Below are 7,554 nucleotides of genomic sequence, written 5' to 3' on the forward strand. Positions count from 1 at the left end.
CCTTCCTCCCCCAGTGGAGGGGACTTGTACAAGATGGGATTGCTAACTCCAGGCTTGGCTTCTCTTATCACCTCCAAAACAGAGCCTCCAGGGACAGTAACTGATGTCTGCCCCCCCTACCCCGCCCCCCATAACTTCAACTTTTTTTTTTTTGCGGCACAGTGCTGATAATGGAAACTGGGGAGCAGAGGGGGAGATGGGGTGGGAGGCGGGGGTTGGGGGGGGGCTTTCTATTTTATTGACATTTGCTAACAACGGAGCAAAGTTACCCCTAACCTGCCAGCGCTGCAATTTTCCACCATCTAAGCACACAGGGGGTAGATTCTGAAATTCATTTATCGCAGTCAGCAGATATTACGGAGACGTATTTCAGATAATAACTACGCGAGCCTCTTCCAGGTTGCAGGCTGCATCCCTGCTCCCGCCACCCCGGAAAAGACCCCCATAGACCGCCGGCTGCAACGTTCAACCTTTCCATGCTCCCTGCAACTTGCAGAGCCACTTCTGCACCTTCTTCTACGGCTCTCTTCTTCTTCTTTTTCTTTTCTTTTTCTCTGGGTACGTTGAAAGTCCCGTCCCTGCCATCCGACTCCGTTTATTTGCACACCAAAGGTGAATAAAACACTCTTCCCATTCCTGCTTGTTCTCAAACTGGAGGATCAATTTCAGCCATGTCCTTCCAACCTCATCAAATGAAATAATAATAATAGTAGTAGTAATAAAAATTGGAGCCTATTATTGTTTTGCTCAAAAATCTCAATTAAAAATCGACAGCGGAAATAGGTTAGGAAGAAAGAAAGAAAGAAGAAAGAAAAGAGGGATAGATAGATAAATAGATAGTAATAGCAGGGTTAGTAACAGGATATAAAACTTTAAAACCATCCTTAGACGAATAATTTAAGTAATTACTTTCCCTCTATTTTGCACAGGGATAATTTCAGCCTATTCTAAAATCCTTTTCAAGTAATTATTGTCGTCGAAGTACTTGCAGCAGTATAATTAAGGGGTTTTTTTTCTCTGTCTGAAAAAAAAAGTGAAAATTTTATTTTTTCTAAACACTTTTATTGTCGATTGAGCAGAGTTTGGTTTAATCTGAGAGCATAAAAATCCAGAAAAGCTGTACATAAGTAAAGAGAGCTTAATATGATAGCTTTTTTTTTTTTTGCAGGGGGGGTGTGATATATAAGAATTTCTACCAACAGTAACAACCAAAATAAGTGGATTGAAGTGTTTTCCAAAAAGACCTTAAATTCTCGCGCCGGTGGATGCCCATGTGCCCCTAGAAATGTTTACAAAAGGGAATTAAAAAAAGGACGGAGTTGCTACTTACGTCCAAAATAGAGGAGGAGAAAACGGGAGTGAAGTTGTTCTTGGAAGTTAACATTTTTATCAAGTGCAGTAGAATTTTATGGTCATGATGTGGTACTAACTCACCAATGTAGTAGAAATCAATGGCTGACTTTAAATCATTCATATACTGTACTACAGATTCCTGATGAAAGGAAAATGTTTCTATTATAAGAAAAAACAAGAGAGAGAGAGAGGATAATTTATAAATACCCAGTGGAGGAAAGATTTATTAGGAAATCAGGCGGAAAAAAAGGAGGAAAAAAAACCTTACTAGGTAAACTCTAACTTTTCATTACTTTGCATTTTACTGAGTATATAAAATGGCTTTTCTACTATTTTTTTTACAGGTAGCTCTATTTAAACTGAGATTTGTTTTTGTAGCATTCCAACCCCGTCTGGCGATGCTTAAACTTTGCCCCTGTAAACACCATACTCAATTCTGCTTGGAAAGCCGCTGCTTTTGCCTTGTGTACTGGCTAAATCATGTTATATTCCGTTCCGGAAAATTGTTCATGGGAAATTGACAAATTTGTTGTACCTCTGAGGAGAAGGATTCATTCAGAAAGTGTGTGGATCTTCAAAGTTGGAAAGAAACTTCCTATTAAAATCGTGAGATTCTTTCCCCTTTGTTTCCTTGTCCATGATATATATATATATATATATATATATATATATATTGTGAGTGAATATAGGAACTAAATATTTAAATCCTTATACCTTTTTGATTTTGCGGGCGATTTTTTTTTAAAGAAACGTGAATTGAGGGAGATAAAACTTTATGTGGTTGTTCCTAGTGGGATCTTGCTCCGTATTCAAGCACGGGACATGGATACGATTTGGAATTCATTTCAAAATACATTTTAGGGCTTTCTCCCCGCAGTGATGTTTTCAAACATATTTCTGGACACGAGTGGAACACACGGCCAGGAACAGCCGGGAACCAGGCTGCTAAGAGGCACCAAGGATGCTGTTTCCATAGTTGTAAAATAAAAAATAGCATCTGACTCTCAGATGATGATGATGATGATTTTGCCTAGAAATCAAAACCAGTTCAAATCAATGCTAGGGAAAGTGAATTTTTTTTTTTTTTTTTTTTTGGCGCAAGGAGAAACGCGGGGTGGTATGTACGTTTCCCAACTCTTTCACCTACTCCTTTTCCTTTCTGTAAAGGTAAAGCTTGGCTTTTGGAATAATTAAAAGACCCCCCCCCCACTCCCTCCCTCTTTGAACCAGACGGACTAACCGCATGGAACAAGAAAGAGATGCGTTTTCCAATGAACAGTTAAAATAAACGCGTTTCATCTCAAGCCTCCGCTCTTCCCACATTTCCCCCCTGTTTTTTGAATCTCGGATAATTTACAGGCGCAGGAAAAAAATAGATGTAACCTATAAAATCGGCAAAATAGCTATAATTAACCCTATATTTTATGTCTCGGGATTATTCATGCTCTTCGGCAACATCCCGTTTGTTGTTTCGAATGAAATCAAGGTGTTATTAAATAGCCTTAATGCTGAGTAACGGGCCCGCTCGGTTTTTTAACGTGGAGCAACAGCGCCATCTAGTGACCATTCGGGTTAGGTATTTGTTCCCCCAGCTGTGCGACCAGATGACTCCAATAAAAGCGTGTAGGTGGCGGAAAGTGAGAGAGAAGCGGGGAGAGTAGGGGTAGGACGAACTTTCTTCATTTCCCATGGGGTGGGGAGGACAGCCTGGAAATAAAGACACGGATTAGGGTTTTTTGCAGAGGGGTAAAGCCCCCTTGGCTTAGCTTGGCTTTTCTCTCCCTCCACCCCTCCAGCTCCTAAATTTGGGGCAATAAAAAGAGGGGGAAATGGGTTTGCTTTTGAAAACCACTATTGTTTCAAATCCCGAGACTAAACAATTGGGCATTCTCCTCTGGAGGGGGAAGGCCGGGGCTGTAAATAGATAAAGAGCTTCCCAAACCCAGACGTCTCGCCAGAACTGTGTGTGTGTGTGTGTGTGTGTGTGTGTGTGTGTGTGTGTGGTTGTTGTTGTTGTGGTGGTTGTTGTTGTGAGTTTATGGCTCTGGACTTCTGGCAGCCTGGAATGGCTAAGAAAGAAAGAACAAAGAGAAGCTCCCAAAGTGCTGGATTTTCACGGCATCTGCAAGAGAAGAATAAATTAACACAGTCCCTCCCCTCACCCTTTTTCTTTTTTTTTTTTAACCCACCCCCCAAACAAAAATCCTCAAACAGAAACAAAATAAAACTAAAACTTTGCATGTGACTGAAGCAGAAACAAGAGTATTTACAGGTTGAGAGTTTCCCCACATTCCCAAGTCGTTGTAGTAATTTAGGAGCTCCTGAAAGTTTTCTTGCACTGTTTGCTTTACAGCCGTTTAGTTCCTTAACCTTCAGAAATTTATACCCTATAAAGTTTTATAGCGGTCATATTCTTTTATTGCAGCGCACTGCACTGAATTTTCTTTTTTTTTATGACAAGTTACTTCCCTTTTCTCTCTTTCTCCAATAAGCTTCAAATATCTTTCCCCTTCTTTTGTTTTTGCCCCCCCCGCCCTCTTTTCAGGATTGCCCCACAGAAAGGGGATTTAAAAAAAAGGGGGGTAAAATATTGCCTTTTAGAGCCCTCATTATTATGTTAAAAATGAGTGGGGAGTGAATCCTGGTTGTATTTCTTACTACCTGTTTCATGATGATCTGTAATGGGGCTTGAGGCTGTTTATTTTTGTTAAATATATATATTTATATATACACTTCCAGGCACTTATCTTTCTGCAGGAGGCATAAATTGTAAAACGATTTTAGAGACAGAATTATAGTAACCTCTCATTAAGCCCTTGGAAAAAAAAAGAACCATATGTCAAATATTATCATTATTCCTCCTATTGGAGGTAGGCTTTTTTCCTTTCCTTTTCCAAAGGGTTTTTTTTTTTGGTGGGGAGGGACACCAATGAAAAAAGCCCCATCACTTCATATTCAGTTTATTTTAGCTAGATTATTTGCCAAAATCAAAACCCTTAAAGTGGAATATCTAACCACGGACTACAAAGACTTTCAGTCTCAACTATGTTTTGGCAAAATTGATTTGGAAATGGAGAAGGCTGAAGTAGAAGCAGCAAAACATTGAATGTATTGGAAATTATTATTTTTTTCATTTGCCCCTGGACGATTTTTTTTTTACACAGGCAAAAATTGATCTTTATAATACACTTAAAGAGCCACTAAAGGATGCAGGAAAACACAATGAAAATATTTCTGAAATTTTAGACGAAGCAGTATAACACAATGAGATATAGGTTCTGTTGTTCTAAAATCGATTTTTATTCTGGAGCATTAAACATCTGTGGAAAATACATTTGGGCTTGTGCTACAGAAAACAGGATTTCCAACATTTTTTTCCTTTAAAGAAAGCAAATTCCCTACTAAAAGGAACTAACATTATTTTTTACTATATTTAGAAAGCATCTTGCAATTGTTATGTTAAAAATATCCGTTCATTACCACAGCTCTAATGGAAGTGAAAAAGGAACGATTGCTAGATTCTAGTGTTCAACAGAGTGAATAAATGCAGTAAGTGATGGGAAATGTTACTTACAAAGCACTAAGTGTTTGGGTGAGCCTAGACTTCAAGCAGTTTGGGAACCGTATTGCAAATATAAGAAAGGTCTTCAGTTGGTTAAAACCAGATTTGGGATTCATCTGTACTTTAAATGAAAAGACTGTTAAAACATAAATAAAAATAAAACAATCAGAAGTAGATTCCTGAACTTTTAACATGCCCGAATGTTTGGGTTTTTTTCATCATAAGATATTAACGGGTAAACCTGTGTTCAGAAGTGGGGGTTTTTTAATTTTAAAATGGAGGAAAAATTGTCTTGGAAACTGGGATTTAGAGTTTGTTTTGAGAAGGGACCAGGGAGTGTTTTCTACTGGCAGAAGTTAGTTTAACCAGCTGCGGCCCCTGCACAGAGGCATTTTAAATTCGAAAGGAGCCACTTCGGGATGGAAAGTTTTGCATGAGAAAGTCTAGGCAGAAAAACTTTCTGAAGAATGGGCTTAAACCCCGAAGATCTGGTTTCTAGTCGAGGAAAGATTGTGTGTTTTTTCCTCCCCTTGCAGGGAAGCTACAGTGGTGTGAATTTCAGTGTACACCAAAAAGATTATTTTAGGATAATCTACCCAACGCTGAAAATAGGACTATGAAATCTCTACAGAGCACTCGCTTATCAGCACATCAAAGTGGTATAAAAATCTCCTACTAAAAGTACAAGCGGCTTATTCGTCTATGAAATTAGATTTGTATCGTTTGGCTCACGAATTCACCAGAAAGATATTTATTTTCCTTTCTTCTTCTTCTTTTCTTCTTCTTCTTCTTTGTAACCCCCCCTCCCCCTTTCCCCCCCTAGTAAAACTTGCCACCCTACACTGCGTCATTTCTAGAAAGACTTTTGGTAGCTCAATATACAAATGTGCACACGAGAGAAAAAAAAATAATAACAACCAACAACCCCCAGAGAGGTTTATTTCGCTATTCGCCGTCCTCCTTTGCAAACGAACAGTGGAAGAGCTCAAGGGATTCCTGAAAAAAGCCACATTGAAACAGAAAACTAGAGTCAACGTTCACAGAAACACAATCACAAACACATTTTACAATACCCACCATCGAGTCAACTGGTACTAAAGTTACGCCCCTTCCCAAATTCCCACCCACCCACCCTCTTCCCCCCAAAAAAGTTAAGTCTTACAGAGATAAGCGAATCACAGTCCATGGCTGGACTGCAGGGAGACAGACAAGAGAGAAACCTCCAGGACATCTTTCAGGTCCTTCCAGCATGAAATGAGACCTCTTTTGTAAACAATGAAGATACACATTTGTTACATTAAAAGCACTTCAGCAACAACAACCAAAAAAATCATACTAATCATAAACCACAAGACAATCACAGCCCTCACGATGTCCCTCGGCTAGTTACAAGGTGAGGATGGAGCGGGGGAGTCCTGGCGGGGTCCATGTGTGAGCAGGGCTGGGGCGAGACACGGGGACCGACTCGCTTCTCCCGGAGCAAACGAAGACATTCAAGTAGGAACTTCTCGGAAGAGAAGGGAAAGTCTCCAGACCCCGGGCTGGGCACTGTTATCTCTGCAGCCATCTCCTTCTTGAGGAAAAGTCCTTGCACAATAAATTATAAATACGCTAACACTAAAAACACTGCCTTTACCTTCTGGGATAGCTTCTCTAAGGTAGTTTATTGTGTGAAACTAGGAAAAAATGCGATTTTTCTCGCCTCTAGGAGTTAGGGATACTTGATGGGGAGAGACCTTTTTTCTTTTTTTTTCTTTTTTCCTTTTTTTAAATCATTTTTTTTTTTTGCTAAACAATTTACAGTCTTAATCTGAGAAATCCCCCTCCCATTCCTCCCCCCCCCCCCACGATCCAGTATAAAACTACCACGTGGGAAGGTTTATTGGGAAAAGATTCTACTCCGGGTTTTTGTCCTGGTCAAAGTCACGTATCTGCCACAGCGCGGCTTCAAAAAAAAAAAAAGAGAAAGAAAAAGAGAATAATATAAAAAGGGCGCAGTGGGATATTTGAGTGTCAGGGATCCGAATGCACCGGTAGAAAGTTGGTGAATTGAAAATGATTTGTTGGATGCAATTAAAAGCAGCCTTACGAATGTGTCTGTCTTCCAGTAGTTTAATTAAATCGTCTGGTTTCTTTTGCCACTTCAACTCGTGTGTGTGTGTGTGTGTGTGTGTGTGTGTGTGTGTGTGTGTGTGTGTGTGTGTGTGTGAGAGAGAGAGAGAGAGAGAGAGAGAGAGAGAGAGAGAGAGAGAGAGAGAGAGATAGGGGAGTGTTGTAGACAGACACCATCACTTCACTGAACATGGTCACAGCAAGGCAGCGTGTTCTGGCCGGGACAAGGGCTGGGTCTGCTTGTGACCACGATGTTGTTTTGTCTTTCACTTAGAATAAAGAGGCCAATATATATTTAAAACCCTGATCGCGACCCAGCAGTAGCCCTGATAGCCACGCATCTAGATGGCCATACTACACAGAGGGAGACACAAGCAAGAGCACCCCCCCCCCCCCGGCCTGTGTCCCATGTAGCGGAGGGGCTGGGGTAGGGACTAGGGGTCGGAAAGGGGGGATCAAAGGAAGGACTCATGAACATCTCCCATGCAAAGGTGGCAACAACAACAGCAACAAACAAACAAAAAAGC

Source organism: Alligator mississippiensis, chromosome 4 (assembly GCF_030867095.1).
Source record: "Alligator mississippiensis isolate rAllMis1 chromosome 4, rAllMis1, whole genome shotgun sequence".
In the NCBI taxonomy this organism is placed as follows: domain Eukaryota; kingdom Metazoa; phylum Chordata; order Crocodylia; family Alligatoridae; genus Alligator; species Alligator mississippiensis.